Below are 26244 nucleotides of genomic sequence, written 5' to 3'. Positions count from 1 at the left end.
TTACGATATTGTTGTTGAATTGAATTTTATGGTTTAAGTGCGAATAACATGATATTTAATACATAAAGGTAACACACAAAACTGTAAGAAAAATTTCCCTTTGGGCGTAATGTAAAATCTGAAAACACATTAAATTTTTTTTTTATGTTAAAATTAATTCGTATGATGAATAAGTATGTGAAATGTATGGTAAAAGGGAAACATGTATATCAAATATACACATTTTTCTTCTAAAGTGCAGTTCATGCTACGCTATTTTTTTCACTTTTATTTTAATATGAATTTATTTGGGATTCCCTTTAAATTTATTGCATAGTATCTTAGTCTATACTAGTTCTTAGTAGCCAACTGAAAAAAGGGAACATATTATAAAAAATTAAAAGCCTTTTTTACGCTTTACAAGAATAAAATATTATTTAAAAGCTCAGTTAAGATAATCAGTATAACACATTAAAAGGATTGATTAAACTTTACTAGTAGGTCATCAACCAGACTGCGAAAGATAAACTCATTGGCAGTTCCAACCGTTGTTTCAGCCCGTACTAATGCTAGGTGTAAAATTAACTGAAAGGCATATACTGAAGTTCGTGTGGGAATCCAAACGCACAGTTTGTCACTTTTGCTAAATAATTACTGTACGCTTAACTTTGCGCTTTCTAGCTTAAATATTTACTAAGTATATATTATTAGAAGTAGGTTAAATTTAAATGGATAACATAAAAATTAATTCGCTGCTTTACAAATACATTTCTGTAATTAGTTAAATACATACATGGTTACTGTAAAAATCATGCTTAAAGAAATGTAATGTGCATTTCTTTAAGCATGATTTTTACAGTAATGTGCATGTCAGTATTTAAAATAGATTTAAATTTTATAACATATTAAAAAATTCAAAGGAAAATATGAAACTAATTTTAGCAGTTTTGAAATTTTTTGAAGTATAAAAATGCAGCAAATTCATAATCACAGTGCAAAAGAGCTCTTAATATTATAATGTCTTTTATATATTTTACAATAATTCAGGTCCGGGATGATAACTTTGCTCCATATGAGGTTCGTAAATGCATTTCTTACAACGCACAAATTAAACTCGCCCCTTTAAATCTATTCTACAGTTTAAAGGGAATAAATATCTTCGAGTAATTTTTTATTAAAGTCCTTTCATCCATTTTTTTAATATTAAATAATAGGGTATTTTGGCAGAGTGATTTCAAGCTGAAAAACCAATTTTTGAAGATATTATTTTTGTTAAATTCAATTTATTTAAAGAACAATTTAACAATTAAAATATTTTTATTCTCACTAGTCTAGCTTACATTTTTTATTCAGTTAATGTTCACAATAAATTTGTTCTTAATGATATTTTCTACATAAATATCACGCATTTTATGGCCGAAATAAAATAATAAAATAGTAAGTTTCTTAAAGAACTGGATATGTTTCGAATTTAGGGCGAGGGACAAAAAAAGTAGAAATTTCAGCTGTGAAAAATATTTAAGAAGTGCATGTACCTAGAGAAAAATATTTCGCCGTTTCATACCAGAATCTTTAGCAAAATGTGAATGATATTCAAACTGCCAGCGTTTTTCTGTAATTTCATTTACGATAATTTTATAGAGGAATATATCTTAAACTGTTCATAAAATTTGATTTCAGACTGATGTCATTACCTACATTATAAAATTTAATTATTCGCTCCAGTGGTTTTACAGCCTCTTTCTTGTGATAAATGCATTGTAAAATATGTATTGTTCATTTTGGGTTAATGTATCTTAAATGTTATTCTATATCTTAGAAAACGTGCAACCTCGGCTGATAGCTTCTGATATTTTCTTAGTGGCATACATGACAACAAATAAGTTACATTATTGAAATTTGCAAATTAAAATTGGACTTTCTTCTTTATTAACTTATTTCATTTTATAGCTGTAAATTCCAGTATATGCATCTTTGCTGTGCTTTAAAAAATCACAAAATATAATGGAAGTTACTTTCAATAATGTTTTATCCAAAGAAATAATATTTTGGGTCAAATAATGTATACTATACTACAGTTAGTTCTAATTTAAATGTTTCTCAGGACGTAGTTTGCACGATTCTCTGAAATTCATTTGAACTCTAAAACACTCAGAGTTTTGAAAGACGTTTGAAGACTGGTTAGTTTATCAAGAACTCTTAATTAGTTATTAATCGCCATCCTCGATAGCTTTCACAAGTTCACAGAGCAGTTTACTGATTAAAAAATCTGATGTGTACACCACATGACTTCCTTGTACGGAATATTAAATTATACGCATTTGTTTCTTGCATTTCTTTTAAACTTATTGGATTTAATTAAATCTACTTCGCCGACAGCGCATAAACTACAGTAGAATAGGCATTCTTTAAGATTCTTTTAGAAGGCATTCTTTAAGATTCTTTTAGAAGGCATTCTTTAAGATTCTTTTATTCTTTTAGAAGGCATTTTTTAAAATTCACTCTATTCGTTTAATATAGCGACAATCTGGCACTAGGTTCACTTAACAGTATTATATTTCATTCATATTATAACTCAGAATGCACAAAATGTATATCATTTAAAAAATTATCTAATCGTTGCCACATGTTCTTTTCAAATACTATAATAAAGCTAGAACGATGTAAAAAAGAAATTAAGCAAACAAAATAAAAAAGAAACAGTTTTTCACAGACAATTGAGTATTTCTTATTCAATTAATTCAGTTTTCACTTCGCGACAAGACAAAAATACATAAAAGCTCAAAATATCTGTATTAAAAATTACTAATTATTAAAAATTAAATTACTAATTATTAAAAATTAAGTAAATCTTAAACACTTATTGCCTCGAAAAAATTCCAGAAAGCATTAAGCATGATTTAATTCGCAATAATAAATGAAGGCGTTATTTTTGTTGTTGCGAAGCTTAGTCTCTCTAGATTGGCTACAAATCTACAATTCTGCTGTTTCCAATTTAAACAAATATGTCCGCCATGTTATTTAAAACTTAACCGCACTTAAACAGATTTTAAATTGTTGATAATTGTACAAATATTGCTTCCAGAATTACGAAAGGCATAAACACCTTAACCGGAAGATAAGAAAAACATAATTCCATCATTTTTAAAGCAAAAAATGTACAATTTACAAACATATAAGAGTAAAGAAACTGAGATCACTGTGCCGAGTAACAGAGTGAATATATATATAAATATAGTATTTATATACGTTCGGTGCGACCGATTGCAACCAAAATACGAGGTGCACATCGACATGTTATAGCAGTCCTATGTACAAAATTTCAACGTTCTGAGACTACTCGTTTTCGAGTTATGCGAGATAGATACGTACGTACGTACATACATTCGTACAGACGCCACGAAAAATTCTCTTCAGAATTAATTTTAAAGCAGTTTTATAATTTTTTTGGAGGAAACGAGTCTTTTATTCTGTCCTTACGTACAGATATCACGCAAAAACATCGTTAAATTGCATTCGATAGCGGTCAAAATGGATATTTTCGTTGAAATATGCTGCTTGAACCTTTTCGCGATTACAATACTTCCTTTTTACTTCGTACAAGGAAGTAATAAACGTTAGGCTTGATTTATGTGGTTAGGGCAGCGCCTCGAGGGCTATCTGCCTAAACGGAGGGATGCCTTCGTTAATAACTTTGTGAGGGAAACTGGATAGCGTACACGTTGCACATAGGGAAAGCCACGAAAAGGCCCATGCAGCCAGCCCGCTCGCGGGATTCTAAGCTCGAACAATTACCAGTGTTCAGCGACTTTACCGCTAGGCCGCTGATTGGCCTTGATTAAGTAAAGAAAAATGAAGGTAATACAAATAAGCAGAGAAACCATTTTCCTTACTGTAGACTAGACAAATATATTTTTCATTCTTCTGTCAGAAAGTTAGCGTTTAATCCGTGCCATAGAATAATTACTAATTTTATGGACGCAGACACACACACTTAATCAAATTTTTAAAAAAGCTAAACTTAGCGGAATTCTAGATTATCTGACGTTAGAAAATGGAAAGATCACTAGCATTCTCCTCAAACATAAAACTTTCAGATTTATGATGAGTATAAACTGGATGTTTAAAAAATGAATGACATTTAGAATTATTAATTAAATGGACGTTAAAGGGCTTTTTATAAGTCTCCCCGATATCAAAATGTAATTGCCATGGCTTATCTTATACGCTTTCAACAAATGGTAATAAGTTTCAAGAGTGCATGATATATCTTTAGGAAATGAAATTCTGTGTCTATTAAAATGTTCTTCTACACGTTTTAGAAATCCATTACGTCCAGAATTTAAGCTACGAAGACTAAAAAAGATGAAATGATACCTCAGTTTTCTTCAGTGTTAGCAATAGCTTCATTCTCTAAAAATTAGAAAATAAAACGCTGGAAAAGAACATAAAATTGTAAGACATAAAACCACAGAACTCAATTTTATCTCTAAATATAACAAATATATTGCAAGAAATGAAATATGACTGTAACGAAACGGGAAATAATCATATTTAAAAAACAAAACAACAAAAAAAAAAAACAGAGAGCTGATGGTTCTTGAGGTAAAATTTCAGGTTGAATCGAATGCAAGTATTACAAAGTTTTCTAAACGTTTATGATTTTGGATTAGATAAAATTTCGAATTGGGTATTCTTTACTTTACAAAAACAGATAAAAGGTATATGTAATTGACGTAATGTATAAATAAATTTTGGAGTGACTGTGAATTAATAGAGATAAAATGCTGAGTGTTTTCTTTTACGGAGAATGATAATTCTTCGTTCATTTGTTGTTTAATAAGTAACATTAAAAGCCAGCAGAACTTTCAGAAACACATACACATAATTCAATGGAATATTGACGGAAGAACGTTTAATTCCTTTCTATTTCTGCGTGATGGTTTTTAATAACAACATTTGAATTTTAAAGTTTTAATCAAACAAATTATTTTTGTCTCGAAACACGATTTTGTTTTCAGTTGAATATATCAACATTCGGTAGACTGTAAAAGATTTTCCTTTCAAATTTAATATATCTGTTATTGATAACAAACTGAGCTATTTACCCTTATAAATGCAGTCTTAAAAATATTATTTTTAAATTTTTAATTTGATTGACATAAATAAAAATTCATTTAATTCAGGATGTCCCCGATTAAAAACATGATAATTTTATAGAAACTTTATACAGTAAAATCTCTCATATCAAGACAGTTCAGTTAACCTTCAATACCTAAACAACGGCACTTTTAATTGATTAAATTCAAATCCAAAATTTAGGATTAAGAGATAACGAATTGAATGAAGGAAACTTTATTCTGCATTTCTGACATCCAAAGTCGCAAGCCTTATCCAAGTCTGGACAAGGAATCATATCTAGAATAAAAAGATGAACTTCCTTCGACGTCTGAATTTTGAAGATGGAGTCTATGATTTTCAAAACCAATTCACATTGAAAAAGGACGTCAAATTTATGTTTGAAAAGATGTACAGAACATTGCTAGCGTTATTTGTTACATTGTGGTCTTTGATCATGTTCATAGATGACAAGTTTATTGACGAAGTATTTCTCGAATAATTTTAAAATATGTTCGGCATCTGTGGGTATTGTCATGGATTTAGTTACAGGACTGAAAAAAGCAGGTAGTGAACAGAAGATGAAAGTTTGGGTGGCTTTGTAGACACATTTATTTCCACCACATACCAACAAAATGAGAGCAAAATAATCGGGCTTGTGCCTGGCTAGGAGAAAGATGAGAAGAAGGAGGATACATAGAGCAAGAAAGTTACATGGTAGGAAGTTGCCGAAGTTTTGCGGACTTAGTTTTCAAAAGATGTTCATGTATGCCAATACATGATGATTTGAAGCGTATATACACATCGAATTTTAATACGTATGGTGACAATCTTGTAATCAAGCACCGATTCGAATCTATCACAATAAGAAATTGGTGAATAATATAAAATATCACAATAAGAAATTGGTGAATTGTATGCAGTAATAAACATGATAAATTCAAATGTTTGCTTAATTTTCATTTTCTGAAATGTAAACTCACGTTAATGTGTTTTAATTTTAAATAATCTGTACGATTTTCGATATCATTTATTTACCTAAGTCCTGTAAATTAAAACCACTTGACCTAAAGACTCCTCAGGCTACAATGTCTACAGATGGCGTCAGAAAATACGAGCAAGTAAAGTTCTAGAAATATATATTCACTTATCCGGAATCGGTGAGGTCCTGTTGGTGACGGTTAAAAGGGATTATGTTTTACATTTTTCCACTTTGAAAATATTTGTAATGTATGTAACGTTCCCATGTGAGCCTAAATTGTGTATTTATCATAAAATATTTCGCTATTACACATGCCAAATCTGTTGATAAACTATGTTAAACTTTAAAAGAAACCTTTTGGAAACCGTTGAAATTTGAACCCTTTCCCAATTTTTCGTCCTTTTTAATTTAATTTGAGTAAGAGAGAAAAAAATTAAAAAATAAAAATTTTATTCTTTTGAATACATAAAACAGAACATCTCTATCCAGAATTTCTTTAAATGGCATTTTTCTGTTTTCTTCTTTCAATGACTAGCCGAAACTATAGTGTGCGAAATAATTGGAACAAAGCGATTTTTTTTTCAGAAATTATGTACATACCTTCTTGCACAGTGATAATATTACAGTTAATAGGAAATGTGTCCCCCTTCAGCAGAAATGACATCTAGAAAGCGCTTAGGCGTTAGGTTTACTTTACTAGTTTTGTGCATATAGGTTTTACTCCTTTACAATCGAATCACACTTTCATAGCATTCTTAATCAAGTGCTCTTCTGTCGTACAATCCATTTTGCCAAGATGCTGTTCGAGAATGTGCTACAATTTTCCCACGGGATTTAAATCTGGTGAAATTCCGAACCAATTTAGCACAATTATTTTTTTTTTCCAACTTAAACGTTCTGAGAAATTTCGAATTGGCATAGAGCAAAATCATCTTATAATGTCCCTGCAAAGGTATTCAAGAATGGCACAATCTCACATTTTAAAACTTTCTATATGCTTCGATGAATTCATCCTTCGTTAATTTAATAGGAACTAGATATTCAGTGCCACCCGCAGTAAGAAACCCCCAAAGCATTTGTTTTTTTTTCTTTAGGGTATTTTGCGGTTTACTGGATATGTTGAGGTCTTATTGATTCACACTTGCTTCGTTTAATAATATTATACGTGTAATCATGAACAAATAAATGAGTCTCGTCGCTGAAAAAGGACCTATTTCCCAGTTATATATGTTTCAAGGTTTATAATGTTTGGCACATAATAATCGTGTTTTCTTCACTTGACGTGTCAAAAATTGTTTTTAGTTGACTTTCTCGCTTTCCGACCAGCGGTGACAAGTTTAGGCACCATATTTGAAGGATGAATATCAAAATTAATCGACAGTAGATCTTTTTTGAAGTTTTTGATCGGTTTTGCTGAATTAGTAATGTTATTTCATTATCAGACTTTGGAACTGTTTTTCTTTTCCTTTCGTATTTGCCTTTCCTTTCGAAAGAAAAAGATCGAATTTCATTGTACCTCCTCAAGAAGGGAGGAAATGCTCGAATTTCAAACACCACCTGCAGAAGTAATATTTCTTGGAATCATGTAAGTCTGTTAAGTGCGATAATCGTTGCTTTCTTCCTGAGCACTGTGTGCACTTTTAGTACACTAAAGTGAACGAATGCAAAATGCATTTAAAAAATATGAAAATGTAACTAACTTTTCTCTTAGAAACAAGCTTAAAAATGAGAAAACATTTAATATACTATCTACACCAGTTCTAAGTAGTAGAAAGCAGACATATATTATTTTAAGGCACATAAAACTGCTTTGATGAAAGGTTGGAGCCAGCTGGCAACCGGCTTAAAATCGTTCCGTACTATAGTAGTATAAGTTCGTACAGTTTTGTTATTAAATTACTCCCTATAGTAGCTAAAGTTTGAATATTCTATTTAATTAATTAAACAGTGCTAATACGTAATTTTACGTGGGAAAATTCTCTTTGAGTTTCACTTTCAGTCCAAAAGGGCAATTTGCACAGAAGGCCTATTACTTTCGTTTTGGCATTTAACGTGAGTTCATTATAAACGTCGGTTCACTTTTCAAATTGTGAACCACTAAATATTAGAACCCTGTATTATATTTAAAAAATTAAATACTGAAGAATCTGTATAAATTTATGTATGTTTCTTGCATTGTGATAAAACAACGGTACCTAGAGCCATCCAATTTTGAATGACGTAATTCTCCACCGAATACGGGCATCTGGGAGCCCAAATTTGGAATTTAGAATTTGTTTTATTATCTATTTCCTATTCTGTCAGACATTAAAGGATTTTTGGTTAACAATCTCAACGATTTCAAAGCGAAGAATGGCAACACTGTACGGGAAAAAAATTATCTCCAGCGCGCGATACTGTGTATCGGAAATTCTAAAGATATACTCATTTTAAATTATTTTGCGATATTGCTGTTGAATTGAATTTTATGTTTTAAGTGGGAAAAATACAATATTTCATAAATAAAGGTAACACACAAAACATTGAAAAAAACGCTTCTTTAGAAGTAATGTTAAATCTGAAAGCTTTCAGATTTTTTTTTTTTTTTTTTTTTTTATGTCCGTAATTTTATTTTTAAGGCTTCTTTGACATTATATTAAAGTTTTCAAACTAAAAGTTTTTTACCTTAGCAATAAATATTTAGATTGATGCTTGGGAATTTGGCAACACTAGGAGTAGACTAGTTTTCTTTTTTTTTAAATCTGATTATAATAATTTTTCAGCTTTTATGAAACTCCTTTAAAATTTGATGGGACATTTTGTGATATGACTTTTTCTCATAGACATCTTTATTTCGTATTAGGTAATATTGAAAGTTTTTGAAAAATAAATTTTTTTGTTAGAAAATAGGAAAAAATGCGTATTTTTTGGCATTTCGTAAGCTAACAGCAAGCTAAAATCTGCATTTTTAATTCTAAACTAAAAATAATTGCGATTTCTTTATACACATTGTCTTTTAATGGAAATACTTATGATTTGGAGGCTTTCGCTCAACTTTAATTGGCCATCGCTGATTTAGATCAAATTCCTTCACATTTTGTCATTCTCATTCAGTAACCATTTTTTATTTTGCACAGTTTAAACCCTTCTAGAGGATTCCTGATAACGTTTGAAAAATTAAATGTTACGGAATATATATGAGTTCTGAGTTTACTTCTTTTTTATCCGAAGATTTTTTTATATATCATTCTAATCAAAATCTCTCTTAGAAAGAAGAAGATAGTTTCCTAAAAAGAGCAAGGATTCAATCACAGCGATTAACTTTAATATCTCGGCCAAAGCTCGGAAATTGCTTTTGCTTCTTTAAGAGATAGAATTTTCCGCCGCGTAATCTTCTGGGCGTTCTCGTGTCAAAAAAGTGGTCATTTCTTTTCTTACTTTTCACTGATAACGTCTTAAAATTTTACCTAGATACTGATCCATCTATTTAGATCTCTTTCTCTTTCTAATGTGATACAAGAGTTCAGGAAAGAAATACTTAAAATTTATCTTTTTGTCTCGGACTTATGAGACAGGGCCGATATTCATGAGCAGTTCCAATGATAGATAAAACAGATAAGTCTATTTTTAGAGTATACATTTTAGGAACATTATTACATCTAATGTTACTTAAAAAATTAGTGTTCATATTTTAAAATTATTGTTATAAACTTACATCTATTACGCTGTTAAGTCATTTAGGTTTGTATGAAAAGTGTTTTAACTTCTTCTGTTGTCTAAAAAGTACATGATGTTAAGGGGGATATATAATATTTTTAAATTTGTTTAAAATAAAATATGCGTCTGATACAACACATGGTAAACATCTAAAATATTAATTATTTAAGTGAATTCGTATTGTTAGGCAACGTAGCTAATAGGAAAAGTCATAAAACTAAAGAGTATTTAAAAACATTTTTAGTCCAAAGGGGCAATTTGCCTTGAACGACTATCAATTTCGCTTTGGCATTTTGCGTTGGTTCACTATGAATGCCGGTTCACTTTTTAAATTGTTGCCACCAAATACCAGAGCCCTGTGTTCTATTTAAAGGAATTAAATAATGAAGAATCTCCATAAAGGTATGTATGTTTCTCGCATTGTGATAAAACAGCGGTACCTAGAGCTATCCAATTTTAAATAACGTACGACACCACCCGAATATGGGCATCTGTAAGCCCAAATTTGAAATTTGAAATTTGTTTTGCTATCTATTTCACATTTTGTAAAACGTTATCGAACTTTTGATTAACAAACTCATGGATTTCAATGCGAGTAATGGCAATACTGTACGGAAAAAAATTTATCTCCAGCGCACGAGACTGTGTATCGGAAATTCTAAAGCTTTGCTCATTTTAAAATTATTTTGCGATATTGCTGTTGAATTGAATTTTATGGTTTAGGCGTGAAGAACATGATATTTGATAAATGAAAGCTGTAATATTTTGTAACACACAAAAAGGTTAAGAAAAACGCCTCTTTGGGCATAATGTAAACTCTGAAATCTTTAAGATTTTTTTTTTTAAATCGGTGATTGCATTTATTCTCAATGATGGCTCTTTTATTTGAAATACGAAATATTTCGAATGTGAACAACAACAAATAAGATGCTACGGATAATGATGCTAAGAAACAGGTCCAGTCAAAAATTGAGAACTTCAAATAATGGATTTATAACATTCATGTATGTAGCATCCTCATGCTATATCGTTTCGTTTAATGTTTAGAGATAATGCAACAGTAAACTGCCACTTTCAGTGTGAATGATAATCCAAACCTCCAGACCTGAAGTCTTATAAAATTTTAAAAACATGTAATCATACAAAGTAAAATACCCACATTCTATGGCAGGAAATGGCCAACTAGTCGATCGCGAAGCAATGTTTCGTCGATCAGAGCCGACAGAAGACGATTTCAAAGCACAAAACGCAATTTAGTCCGACTTACAGAAATAAATGACCATGATTACTTTAGTATCATAGTGGTAACATTGTATTACGATTTCTAGAGCATATGCCAATTTTTCATAAATATTACTTGTATCTTAATATTCTTAACTATTACTATGCAAAAATATATACACACTTTGCACAATAAAGAAAAAAAGGGTTTAATTCCGTTCTACTGAGCCGACTGACGAAATTTAACTTTTCATGTTTCGAAAGCGTAACTTAGGATATGTATTGGATTATATATAGCATTGTTCTAACATAGGTATTCTGACAAAAAATCGGACATTCTCTGAAATGACATACCTATGTTTTACACATTTTGATGCTACGACTCAAATTATGTCAAAGCGCTAAGTTTTTTTTTTTTTTTTTTAAATCGCGCGAGCACTTTTTAAAAAATTAGCTCTAAACAGTTTAGCTCCTCAATGTTAATTTAATTGTCTATATACTTATTAATATCTCGTTTTTATTAAATTTATTCTTTTCCTTGCTTCACAGTTCAAAATATAATTCAATCTAAATCTAAATAAAATTGGAAACTATTTTTGATTTATTTTAAAATTCGTATTTTTTTAGTACTTTTTATAAATTTTTGAAAAATATTTTTACCATCACCTTAAAGTAGATGTATACCTAGGAATACCTGCAAAAAATTAGAGTTTTTATTAAAGATTTCCAAAGATATATGGGAATTTATATATTGGCACATTGTGAAATTTGATGTAAGCGATAATAATGCCAAATGTGGGTCATGCACTTTGTTAAATTCATTCGAAAGAATAAACGATGCACCGTTTTTTCGCGTCGTAATGAAAAAAAGGAAAGGAAATAAAACTATAAATTACTATAAATTAAGAATTTTGCGAAGTAAATTAATTATTTTCGGCGCAAATTAAAAAAAAATTGCGCCAATATAATTTTTTTTAAATTTCTCGGTACGTTTCTCACCAAATTTTATAAAATTTAATATTTGAGCATAATATAAGTCTTGGAATCGAAATATGGAAAAATAGTTGGTATGTCTTTTGAGGAAAAGTCTGATTTTGTGTCAAAATACCTATGTTAGAACAATGCTGTAATTAACTTTAATACACATCTTAAGTCGCACTTTCGAAATATGTAAAATGCAAATTAAATTTTGTGAACCGGCCCAGTCGAACGGAAGCTGTAAAATTTTCTTTTTTTAGTAGAGTAAAGTTACCTTTATGCGTATTGCTTTTGCATTTTGGTACTCATTAAAATGTGTAACAAATAAAAAATATCCAAGATTTAACGTTTTCATGAGGAATGGTATCTTGATTACTTTTTACAATGAGAAATGATAAATGCTGTTGCTTAATATGCAATACCTCTGTAGTCATTACTAAAAAAGGTAATTTGTAGAGTCATTTTTTAAAATTTTACGTAATATCAAACGTGCTATGCACAAAATAGTGATTTGAAAAAAAGGAAAATTAGAGATTTTAAGGCTGTATTAAAAACAAGTTCAAAGAAATATTTTAAAACTGCATGTTGGATTCAAGCGCAATGACTACTTCTTTCTTAAAAATAAACAGTATTTTGAAAAAAAAAAAAAAAGTATAATTTATTTTAAAACAAGGAATTTATTTCAGCAACATTTTTGAAAATGTCATATTTACTTCTTAATGATTTTAAGATTTTTATTTTTGAACAAAACTAAAATGATTGCTACTGTTAAAGATTTGTACTTGCCTCTAAATACCGTGATGCAACGGACTGAGAAACTGAGTAAAAATATATGAGAACGTTATATAACAACATTTACAACCGTTCTTCTAGTTCTTCTCTGCAATTTGATAAACCGATGAATATAAGTGACACAGCACAACTGTTTTTTGCATTCGCATAGTAAACTTTTTATTTATCGAAAGGGATTTATATATTTAATTTTAAAGTATTTTGAAGTTAAAACTTTTTAATATATTTTTATTTTTAAAATTTTAAATAATTCTTAAACTTCATTACAATAACAATATATATAGAGCATGACCATTGATAGGTCGCATAGATGGATTTACAACTCTATGCCAAAATGATAACGAATTATCAATACCTTTTTGCTAATACTTCATTATTCATATTCAAGTGTTACCCAGTATAAGATTAAATATTGAAGAAATAATGGACATAAAGATCAAACTTTTTCCCATTCAAGGTATATCCCTCAAATGGTTCTCTCTTTCAATTGCAACTAGATGAAGGGCCACCAGAAATTTTATTTTATGCCGATGTAAAGTGATTAAATAGAAGTAAATTTCTGCAATCATTTAGTAATTTATTAGAGTAATTTTGTATTTGATATTTAAAAAAAATCCTTTTCGAAAAGCAAGCTCAAGAACGTGAAAATGTATATGATAAACCCCGGCTCAGTTATTTAGCGTTACGTACTATTTTTTTTTCGAAATTAACTGATTTAAATTTAGAATTAAAGGGGGGAACAAGATGGTAATTCAAATGATAATGATTCAAATCATTTAATGCATAGATGCAAAATTTTTTATGCTAATAGAATATCTTCAACAGAAAAATTTGATTCACTTTCCAAACATGTCTGAACGGTTATAAAACATAAAAAATTGTAATTAGAATTTGAAAAATATTTTGTGGAAATTAAAAAAAAAAGGTGATTGAAGTCTTTTTTTTTCATGATTTGTAAAAAGTTAAATTTATTGTGCATTATCTATTCATTTCCTTTCAAAACGAAATTTATATATAAAACATATCACAGGCATTTTTTTATATTTAGTATTAAAAACGACACATTGTAAAATGGCATTATAATTCTAGAAACTGATACAGCTTTACAAACTAGAGAATTTGAAGAAGATTTTTGGAAATACTTTATTCGAGAAAAGTATCTCAGTATAACAGAATATACACACATATATGCTCTTGTTTCGAATTTACATACTTACATGATAAGTAAGTAGATACTCCTCTTAGGAATTTTCGAATTTTCATATTTAAATTTCACAAAGACTAACGATCCTTTTCAGCTAACGAAGACTAAAAATACACCCCGAATTATGAACGCTTGGATGAAGACATGCAGACGCAGACTTCCTAGTAATGATAAAAAATAGTAAAATAAAGTTTAATCAGTAATTTTTCAGTGATTGCTTTTCAATCACCAAATATTATTAATGTTATATCAAGTTGGTTTAATACCTCCTCCCCTGTTGGCACTTATTAGCAGGATCCAGATTCTGATACCCTAACATTTCACTGAAAATGCTTTTAAAAATGGACGCAAAAGGCATTTAAAATGGCATCTTAAAAATCTAAATAAAAATAATAATGTAATAAAGACGCATTTAACAAGCACTGAAAAATATTTTTCTTCTGAAATTAACTATTTTTCTTCTAAATTTTCAATCTTATACTGTTGCACTGAATTATTAAGTGCATCTTGATGTTTTCGAAAGTGAAAGATCTTTTGTCAGTACAAAAGATTTTATATTGGGAAAAGCTTTTCTCGCTATCTGCTTTAGTTACTGGAGTGTATTTGAAAAAGACTGTATCACTTACATTAACTTTTCTTCAAATTCAAAAGAGTCTGCTTCTCTTGTGAAACCCTGGTGAGAAACCTTAGGGAGCTTTGCTTTAAAAATGGGAAGCTCTATTCTAGCTGTTCTAGCGCCTTGAAAAAAAATTATTAAAATTAATACGGTGAAGATTCTAAATTTTTAAAAATACATTGCTTCTTTCAGCGGTACTTTTGAGGCGAAAGACTCGTTTGGCGAAACGTATGGTCGTCAAATGTCTTTTACGTTCATGGTATTTCTAATCAGATAGTTCCTTTTTAAAAATTGTAAGATCCAAGGTCATTTGCCAACGTACCGCCGATGGACTATACTAGCTAAGAAAAGAAGAATATAAGAGAATTTTTCTTGAGGTAGGAAATATGCTACACACATCTGTGAACGTGTACTTTCGAGAATGTTTCTGTGGAATGGCCTTCCTCTTTGAATGTAATCCTATGAAACTGAGCATGCGCAAAATGTCGCTAACAATTCAGAATGCCATAAGGAAAAATTCTTAGAAATGACATTCCTACCTTGTAGACACATTAGGTATTTTTTTGGAAGCAGGAAAGATGAAAAATGAGCAACGCCCTCCCCGGGAATCGAACCACGGATTTCAGGAATACGCGCCCAGCGTGCTGACCACTACACTACGAAGGCGGGATAAATACCGTATATACTCCCACTTTTAAAGGCCGACTGGGGTTTTAGGGGACCCAATTGCCAAATCCTGGGTGTGAAGAATCATCCACCACCCTTTCAGCTCGGGCGCCTCTATAGGGACATTAGGTACTTCTTGAAAGCAGAAAAGATGAAAAATGAGCAAGGCCTTTTCCGGGAATCGTACCACGGACCTCTGGAATACGCACCCAACGTGCTGACCACTACACTACGAAACAATGCTAAGAAGGCGGGAGAAATACCTTATAACCTTATGAAAAAAGCCTTTGGTGATAGGTAAGGCTAATAGACTGCATAATCAGTTTTCTGTGGACAGAACATGTCTACTTAATAAAAGAATTCATACGAACTCAGCTAGCGTTACTTCAAAAGTAATTTTATTTTCCAGTTTTGTTATTAGAATACGCCTCAAATGCGCCACAAAGTGCTCTGAAATGCCGCAAAAATGCCTCGCAAAATGCTTTAACAGAGAAAAATACCCAAAAAATGTACAAAATATTAAAGAAGTGTGTATATCATTAAGACTGGGGCCTTATTATTCAGACTACTCAAATTACACACAAATTTGTATGCGTTGAATGTCAAGATTTTAATACAAGATTCTAATAGGTGATCGAGACATTTTTAGGGAGAAAGGCCGATCAAATATTTACAAAAGCTGATCATCCCTGATAGAGTTTTAATTAATCGCAAATTACAATAAATATATTTTGTGTGTGTGTGTATTGAGAATACGGCAAAGCACACGAGGGCTATCTGCCTAACGGGAGGGATGCCTTCGTGGAGGACCTTTCTAAGGGAAACTGGCTCGTATACACGTTACACATGGGAAAAACCACGAAAACGCCCATGCAGTCAGCCCGTTCGCGAGATTCGAACCTCGGACCTACCAGTGTTTAGCGATTTTACCCCTAGGCCGCTAGTGGGCTCAATAAAGATATTTTAATCGCTCCGCAAACTGCTAATGATCCATGCAGATGTGTAACATTTAACTTGTTACATGCTGCATATTTTAGTATGTTTTTACATTAAACATACTACATGTTGTATAGCTCAGTTAAAACCCAAAATGGTATTTTACCTCCTTTTAACGCATATCATCCCAGTTCTTACCAAGAACTTTTCAAAAGATTTCCAAGAATTTAAACTAATTTCTTTCTGTCAGCAAACTTATGAAAATATTTCTGAACTCACAAGTTTTAAGTACCTTTACTGATTTCAGAAATAATTATCGTAACTGTACATAAAGCCTTTAAAATTCCGCCTAGATAGAATACATAGGGTTGAAATTAAAAAGGCCCATCTGATCTATACGGAACCATTTTATATAGGGTTCTAAATATCTGTAATTAGAAATTTCGATAAAATAAGAAAATGTTAAATATTTTAATTGGAGTAATTTCAAAAATGTTTTGAATTCTAATTTTACGAAAGACTGATATGTACAGCACATGATATGTACAGACTGATATGTATAGCACTTGTACGGAATATTGAATTATACGCACTTTTTCCTGCATTTAATTAAAATTTAATTTCTCGAATTTTATTAATTTCTCATTGAATAAATTCTGTTTTCACTTCGCGATAAGGAAAAAATACATAAAACCACAAAATATCTTTATTGAAAAATATACAAAAACATAAAACACCAAATACCGTTAAAACAATCCAAAGCTATTTTTACAATTAAAATTAAAGTTTCAACGCAAAAATCTAGGAATTCGGCCAGCGGTCAAGAAGCTAACTTTTTCGGGGCATAAAACTGAAACTTTACGTTTGGTCTCAGTCGACAAAAATACACTGAATACAGAAACTGACTTAATTCATTATTATTCTAAGCTTCAAATGTAAAAATATGGCTGTTATGGTAAACAAAAATAGGCTTAGACGTACTTAAATAACCTTTAAATTGTTGAAATTGTACAATGATTGCATACAAATTAACTAAAGGCATAAAAACCTTAACTGGAGAATAAGAACAACATAATTCAGTTATTTCTAAAGCAAAAAATGCACAAATTACCATCATATAAAAATAATAATAAAAAAGATGGGCTCACGGAGGCGAGTAACAGAGTGGATATATACATATCTGGAGCGGCCAATTTCCACCAAAAAGGGAGGTGCAGAGTTACATGCTATAGCAGTCCTATATACAAAATTTCTGTGTTCTAAGGCTACTCGTTTTTGAGTTATGCGAGATATAGACATATATGCGTATGTACGTACGTACAGATGCCACGAAAGAAATCTCTTTTGAATCCCTTCTAAATCAGTAAATAACTCTTTTGGGGAAAAGGAGTCCTTTATTCCGTCCTTACGTACAGATGTCACGCAAAAATATCGTTAAATTGCATTCGATAGCGTTCAAAATGGACATTTTCGTTTAAATACAATACTTCCTTTACTTTGTACAAGGAAATAATAAAGCACAAATTAATTATATTGCGTTAACTTATTAAAACGTAAAAGGAAAGGTTCCCCGGCAAATATCTCGTGTAGAAGACGACTTCTGAAAGATAGCAATATATTTTAGACATAAATAAGCATCGGCAATGGACAGTGCACTTTTAAAGAAACCATTTTCACAGAAGTGTAATTTTTCCTAAAAGCATTGATGTTTGTTAAGGTTTTTCAGTATTCCTTTACTAGCGAAAAATGCAGAGCGCGATATTATGCTAGTGAAATTAATTTTGCATCCATAACTTTAAATTTCCAATTTCGTGTTTGTTATAGCCTAAAACTCTAGCTCATAAATACAGATGCAGATTGAAATCGCATAAACGTATTTCTTGAAATATGCAGAAAACATGATTTGCTCATACCATTAGGCAATATAACAGCCATTAGAAAACTTGTTTTCTCTCTAATCTTCTGTGTTCTAATTATAAAATACAATGATCCCTATTGTTCTCTATCTCTCTCTCTTCTTAGGAAATTATCTCAGAAACTGAAAATCATTTTAGGAGATACAGTTAACGGTCTGCTCTAGACAATGGTCTTAATTGATTATTTGTACGGGAGAACATAAATTAAGGCTACCTCTAATGAGGGAATTGTAGTATTTTGGAAGTTCTGAAAAATAAAGAAATGCATTATCGTAACGATCATTCTGTTCCGCGCCGTATATTTCTCTTGCAAATACTATTTTGAAATGTGGGTCATCAATCATAATGCTTAATTATGAATGTCAAAAAGTGCATTACTGGTTAAAATCGGTTATCAAATTACTGCATCAGCGATTAATTTAATTTTCACATGTTGTGCAATTACAGGATGCCGATAGCATGTAATTATATAGGGCCATTAACAGCATAAAATAAGACCAGTTTCCATACATTCCTTCGTTTATTCGGATAAAATGGTTGATGGATATTTTGCCCATAAATAATTTTTATCCAAGCAGTTTTAAGATGTATCTCAAGCAAAGAATAGATTTACAATGTTAAAATTTGCAAATTCTTATACTACAAAGCTGTAAATTCAATTTTCAATTTTATGGTAGTGCAGTCAATGACTGTTTATATTTATATTATGTATGCAAATAATGGCAGAACCTTCTATCTTAAATCTATCAAGAATGTTAAAAAATTTGGGACAGAGAGAATTCAGTACGTGTTAACTGTGTTAGTTTAATATTTTATTGATTATGTGGCAAAAATGTTTTCTACATATTTCATTGAACTCGGTATTTCATTCAGTATAAGTAAAATGCAATTTAATGTATCTTTAAAAAAAACATACTAGTAGTCTCCTGATATTGACTTTCTTAAACTGGACTGTCTAGGGCTCTTGAAATTCCTTTTTTAACCCTATTTTTACAGATCCTGTTTTCTTGAATTTTTGACGCATATGTATTCATAATCAAAACATTAATTACGCTGTAGTTTCTTTTCAAAATTTGATGCAGACTTTTTTTTAGTACTGAAATGTTGTCATAAATCCTTGCTTACAGACTAAATAATTTATCGGGTACGTACAAAAAAGGCCTTCCAGATGAAGCAATTTAAATGTCTAACTTTATCCGTTTACTGGCAGTTGCTAAAACATTTTAAAATTTATTGTGATCACGAAAAATTCCGGGTATCATTATTCAACGAAAATATCCATTTTGACCGCTATCGAATGCAATTTAACGATGTTTCGGGGTGACATTTGTACGTAAGGACAGAATAAAGGACTCTTTCTTCCCAAACGAATTATAAAACTAATTTAAAATGGATTCAGGATAGGTTTTTCCGTGGCTTCTGTACGTACGTATGTAACTCGCATAACTTAAAAATAAGTAGCCCCAAAACGTTAAAATTTTCTATAGGACTGCTATAATATGTAGCTGTGCACTTACCTATTTGGTTGCAATCAGGCGCACCAAACGCATATATCCACTGTCTGTTACTCGGCTCAGTGAAATCCATTTTTAATTCTTATATGTTGGTAAATTGCGCTTGTTTGCTTTAAAAATGATTGAATTATGTTGTTCGTATCTTCCGGTCAAGGTTTTTATGCCTTTGGTTATCTGCATGCAATAGTTGTACTTTTATCAGCAATTTAAAAGTTTTTAAGTGCAGCTAAGCCTAATTTTTATTTACCATACCATCCACATTTGTTTACATTTGAAACTCAGCAGAATAGTAGCACTTTCTGCATCTTCAGTGTCTTCTTGTTGAGTAAGAACAAAATTAAACTCATTTTTGAAGATTCTGCCTTGTTGCCTGCTGGTCGAACTGCTTGCTTTTGAGTAGAAACCTTAATTTTGATTTTAATTTTTTTTATTCTTTTAACTCTATTTCGTGCTTTATGTTTTTCAATTTTTAATGAAGATATTTTGAGGTTTTATGTCGTGAACTGATAGCAGAATTAATTGAATGAGAAATCTATCTCTAATAAAATTCGAGGCAATACGTTTAAATGAAATGCAGCAAAAAGTGCGTATAATTTAATATTCCGTACAAGGAAATCATGTAGTGTACACATCAGATATTTTACCTTTTAATTATTAACAATAATAGATTTTGAAATCCTTCCTTTTTAGTAGCTCCCTGGTGAGATCGTGTTTCTAAATCAAACTGATATTTAAATGTACTGAGTCGTGTAAATTACTTCCGGGTATACTGAAAAGATTAGGACACTATGTTCACTTAAGTTAGATGTTTGCAATGCTGATTAGAAGGATTCGGCTACAGTGCTTTTCTTTCTTCACCACCGTTATACGATTAAAGAAATAGGTTCACCAGCAGCCGAGCAGTAAAAGTCTCTAAACACTAGTAGTTCGGTCCGAGGCTCGAATCCCGTTGAACGGTCAAGTTGCATGGGCATTTTCGTGGTTTTCTACATGTGTAACGTTTATTAGAGCCAGTTTCTTTTAGAAAGTCCTCCACGAAGATATCCCATACTTTAGTCAGATGTTCTTTGATTGCTTTGCCATAATCCAATAAACCAAAGAAGATATAAAATACCAAAGAAAATAATAAAATACTAAAGAAGTAGTCTTTTTAACTATTATAATAGTCATATGTGAGAACAATCGAGATTGAAATCAATTGAAATTCAAGGAACAATATAAGTAATGGTATAGGAATGACATGCAATAAGAATATATTCATTCATTTCGCTTAAATTACTCTTTGACAATTGTTTTTATATCTCAGTGCGTTTTGCTATAACTGCTAATTTTTATTTCATTTTTTTATCTTAACAGCAACGACAACTGCATCCTAACTAAAACCTTCCTGAGGTTGAAGAAAATATCTTAACGCTCTAGGGGATCTTACCATTGTTTCTCTTTCGCGTTGCACCTCTGCTTAAATCCTGACTCCTGGAAATTATAATCGTCTTCTGAACAAAATGCGTTCGCCGCATTTCAATAAGAACTCTGGTGATGGAAGGATGTTTGCCGAAGGCGCCTGAGAGTTTTCCAACTATTTTCCATTTACCTAACAATTTAAACTTGGAATGATTACTCTTTATAGATGGATATCGATGAAGTACTTAAAAGTAAAACTTTATGTAACGATTTTAGAGTAAACAATTTTTTTAAAAAGGAGTCTTATATTTATGGATGAAAATATCTTTCTTTGTTTTCAAAATCGGAGTTTTTGTAGTTAATTTTAATCATTTAAAGAAGATTTTACAAAGATATTTAAACTTTTTTTGGTAAGATTTCTTTGTAATAGGAAATGACGCAACTTACGAGAAACTTGCGGACTTTGTTGACCGATCGATCAACAGTAGTGGAAAACTTTTATGTTTTGTTTAATAGCTAATAATATAGGTAGGTATGCGTAACTTGATTTGCTTTCCCGCATCATTTGCTTTTGATTGTTGCTGCTGTGGTAGGTAAATGTTGAGAAAAAGGTCCTTTTTATCGGTTTTATAGATAAACATTATCTTATTTGATGGGAGAGGGGCATTCAGGGTTCACGTTTTACAATCTCTTCGAAATGAAGCCGCATTTTCCTTCTAAGCCGCTTCCTATAGAATATTCCGTGTTTACGTTTGCTAGCAATGGACATTTCGAGCCATTCGTTTTTGACATTAAGTTTGCTGTTATTGCTAAGTTGGTTTGCAATGTCACCAGTTTTTCGCTATAAATCAATCCACATTTCACCACAGGAATTTTTAAAAATTATATATTTTATATTTATTATTTGCAACAAAATACCATAGAATTTATAATATGGCCTATACATGTTTTTCTCGTTAAATACAGAGCTTAATTAGAAAAAAAAACTGACTTCATTAAACACTTCGAAGAAGAGTGTAATAAATCATAAATATTTTGAAATATGTTGATGAGGTACATAATATTTTCAGTAAGTAGGATTTCACGTCCTGAAAAATCAAAAAGTATTGAAATTTGAGGCGAAATATTTGTAAGCTTCGTGCGAAGTGATGCAGTGAGTGAAAAAAATGCATAACTAAATTTTGAGTGACTAGGTATGAAGTGAGTATTGGGAGTTCTCTTGAGTCTCACAAATCAAAATCCTCTCACAAATCTTGAGTCTTTTCTTTAAAATATAATGCTGCGATAAGATAGCAAAGCGAGGTTAGGGTTAGAAAGTGGCCGGGAAAAACAAGGTTGTGACATTCGGCACAAATTCGTCCATTTGGCCACAAAATAGGCGTTATATCACAGACGGAGCGGGAATATTTCTAGAACACATTCTTAACGGTTTTCCTCGGGAATGTTCTCGAACGTAGGTTAATGCATACCCTGCATGTACAAAGAGACTGTATTCAGAGAATTCAGAGATTAGCTTGAGAGCTATCGACCGAGTCGGGAGCTGCATTTTAGTGCTTTGCGATGAAACTGTCATTACCGTTTATAGCCTGCGTTATAGCCAGTGTTCCTGATTATTTCAGCATGTTTATCGTAGTTTTTTCCACAACTGTAAACGTGTCTTTGCAACTGTCCTGTTAATACTGGCGAATAAATTGTGTTTTGCTTTTCCTCAAACGTTATCATCAATTACTCCAAATTCACGAACCCTCAGAACACAATAATAAGTTAAATTTCTTCCATGTGGCAATAGTTTACGATAAAATGATAGCAAGGCAATATTTTTGTATCAGTAAAGATTTGCTGCTTGTTATAAATATATAAACTTATGTTCTGGGTGTCAAATACCTGCAGAATGATTTAGAAATTACTTTGCTTAAAATGATTTTCGACATTAGATGAAAGTACAAAACTAATATTGAAAAATTTTAAAGCTGTGTAATATTTAAAGTTTATTATTTGGAAATTTTAAAAGTAAACTTTTCGAAGTGCTAGAACGTATTTTGAAATTTCCAGACTGCTGTTATTTGTAATTTCCATAATTACGTTTTCAGCGTGATTACACTAATTAATACAGTGTACAAGTAACTGCATTTTGCGTGCCTTTTAAATCAAATTATTTCTCATGAAACGGGTGGTATTAAACAATATAAAATATATACATTGTGCATGCCTTTTTTACTAAAACAATTACGAAATTGAATCATTATCTAAAATTAATGACATATTTTTCTTTTGCAGGTAAGTGTCAAGCTTGATATTAATATTTTGCGAGTTTTGAATCGTCGTTTACAGAAACAAATAATGTAATCATGTTGTGGTAAGTTATTATTTTCATATTTATAATTTACTAATATAACATTTGAATGACTTAAATAATCCACTTAAACATTATTTATTTATTTGTCAAATGCTAGTTACATTGGCCGTTAGGCCATCCTTGCAACAATAGGCCAATCCTTTTAGCGCTATTGGCAACAATAGCGCTGAAATCTACAAGAAACATTTGTCAGTGTTTCACACTCGTCCAAATGTTCCGCCATCATTGTCCGTCCACCACTACATAAAACACACAACAGCGAATCAGCTAGTCCATTGCGAAATAAATGATTCTGTAGACAGCCATGTTCCGTCAATAGTATAAAAGATGCAACCGAAACTGTTCGCGGGTGGTCAGGAACGATGAGCGAACACTTCAAGGCTTGCCCTCACAAGCCCGAGTGGCAAAATCTCTAAAAGATGTGTTAGCGATGTCAGAAGCTTAATAGAATGGATGCTTGCACTCGTTTTTGGCTTTTGGAGAACCGTAGCAACCTTTTTCGCAAACTTATCAGCCATATCATTCCCATAAATACCGCAGTGTGAAGGTACCCATTGAAAAGATATCTTGTGGGAAAGTTCTTTTATGACTTCCTGACACTATTGAACGCATATGTTCTTACAGTTTTGGTAAGAGGAGATGGCCTGTATTGCTGAAGCCGAATCAGACAGTACAACAGCTCTCCTGAACGAGCTCTGTCTCAATGATAATTGTTGGAGAGCTACATGAATGGCTTTCAGTTCTCCATCAAAGTGAGCGGAGTAAGCCCCTACAGGTATGTAGAAACTGAAAAGCTTGCTAAAACTCCAGCTTCAGCCCCTGAATCCTATCGGTGAAAGAGCCATCCGTATATACATGTATCGCCACTTAAACATAGTATGACATATTTTAAATTCAATGTGTCTATTCTTAAATATACATACATGAAATATATTTGACGATGTTTACAGCGCCGTTAAAATAGCGACTCCTTAGGAAAACGTTGATGCAGATTGATGCGTAAAAAGCAGGGACTCGCAGATGGGCCAGATTTAAATATTCGTGTTATTGTAGTTAAATAATATGATGCCTCAAAACTTGGCATTCTAGTAACTAGGCATAAACTAGGCATTTTTGATAGCTTTGCGGTAAGAAGAAAAGCAGCGGTCTACCTTGGCTGAAGAGCAGAAGCAAAGTGAAAGAACGAAATCTTAATTCAGATTGGGTTAGTTTCCATTGGATAATAAAGCTCCAAAATTATGAAACACTGTTATTTCATAATTTTGAAAATGATTATTATATGATTATTAAATTATTATGAAATAGCAGTGTTGAATACTTATGTAAGTTATTTTCGTTATAGCGTTATGTGAAAGTCATTTTATGTGGATTATTCTAGAAATGACGCATCCAGATAAGTTTATTAAAATCAATAGCTATTTTTAGAACAGAAAGAGGAACTACCAAAATTAAAACGAAACATTAAACGGATATTGCTAACTTAAGTTATAATTTTGATTTATATATTTTTTATCTTACGTATTCAGAATTTTACAACCTGTCTCGACCCAAGCAGAAAAGTACTTGCAAGTTCAAAAGTTCTAAAGAGTGATAATTTTGATTTACATATTTTTTATCTTACATATTCAGAATTTTTCGTCTCTCTCGACCCCTAATGGAAAAGTATCTGCAACTTCAAATGTTCGAAAGAGTGAAGTAAAATATGGCATTGCGACTGCAACTTGAAGTTAGTTAATTTTAGAGAAAAAAGAATGATTTCGAATTAATGGGTGATTCGGGATTAGATGACAAGGTCGCTGATTTAACTTTTGTAAAGAGTGTCACGCAAGAAATATATTTATTTCAAATTTTCAACAGCGTCATTTTGTCCAAAGCATCACATTCATCATTCTAAAAGTTTAAATAACATAGAGTGAAGTGAATCATAAAATTTGTTTTCGGCGTTTGAAACGAAAATTATGCTGGGGTTATACATTTGGTCTCTAAATTTAGAGTTGAAATTCTCAGGAAAAAAAGGGTGTTAAAAGCGTAAAAATTTAACAATTGTGTGTTTCATAAGTAATTTTAATGTTATTTTATAATTTAGTTGTAATATTTTAAGGTTGTGTTTACACACTTAAATTATTTTTCATCATAATGAATAAGAAATTGTCTATGCTGTAACAAAACTATACATGCTTACGAGTTCCATGGTATTATCGTGAGGTAGTGTAAAATTTTTATTCGCTGAAATTGCAAGACCTAACTTGAATTATACTAGTTATTCATCTTAATTTGAATACCAGGTTTTTGTATATTTATGTTTACATTTCAATTCTGCAATATTAAGGAATATCTATGACCATAAATAAGATTAATAACTTTGATAATTTTATACAAAGCTAAAAACCAGTTACCTTGTACAAGGACAGGCGTTTTGTATGTTTTTGTACACTGTTTGTGTACTTTATGTATTTAGAATCCCACAGCGATCTGCAAATATTTACACTGATACGCTTGGGAGGGTCTACCCGTTTTTATAAGATTTTGTTTTGTTATTGCACTGTATTCAGTTATTTTTCTAGGATTATTAACACTTAAAGCTCATTTTACATTGCTTTACAATAATAAAATGTGAATTATTTGAGTAATTAATTAATTTTAATAGAATTTAATGAATATTTAAAAGGGCAATATCCGAAAACACGGCGGCAAAACATCGCCAACGAAATCTTCGCCGAGGAAACAACGCAAGGCGAAATCGTCGTATAATTACTCATGAGCTCTAGAAAGAATATAGAGAATAATCCTCTTATCTTAAACTGTATACATACAAAGCCAGAAGAAAGGTGTAAATTGACCTTTTATTTGATCACGAAGAAGTAAGAAT

This window comes from Stegodyphus dumicola, chromosome 1, assembly GCF_044657685.1.
Source record: "Stegodyphus dumicola isolate Sdum_Otavi_A_Nest chromosome 1, ASM4465768v1".
Lineage (NCBI taxonomy): Eukaryota > Metazoa > Arthropoda > Arachnida > Araneae > Eresidae > Stegodyphus > Stegodyphus dumicola.
This window is presented reverse-complemented; position numbering follows the sequence as displayed.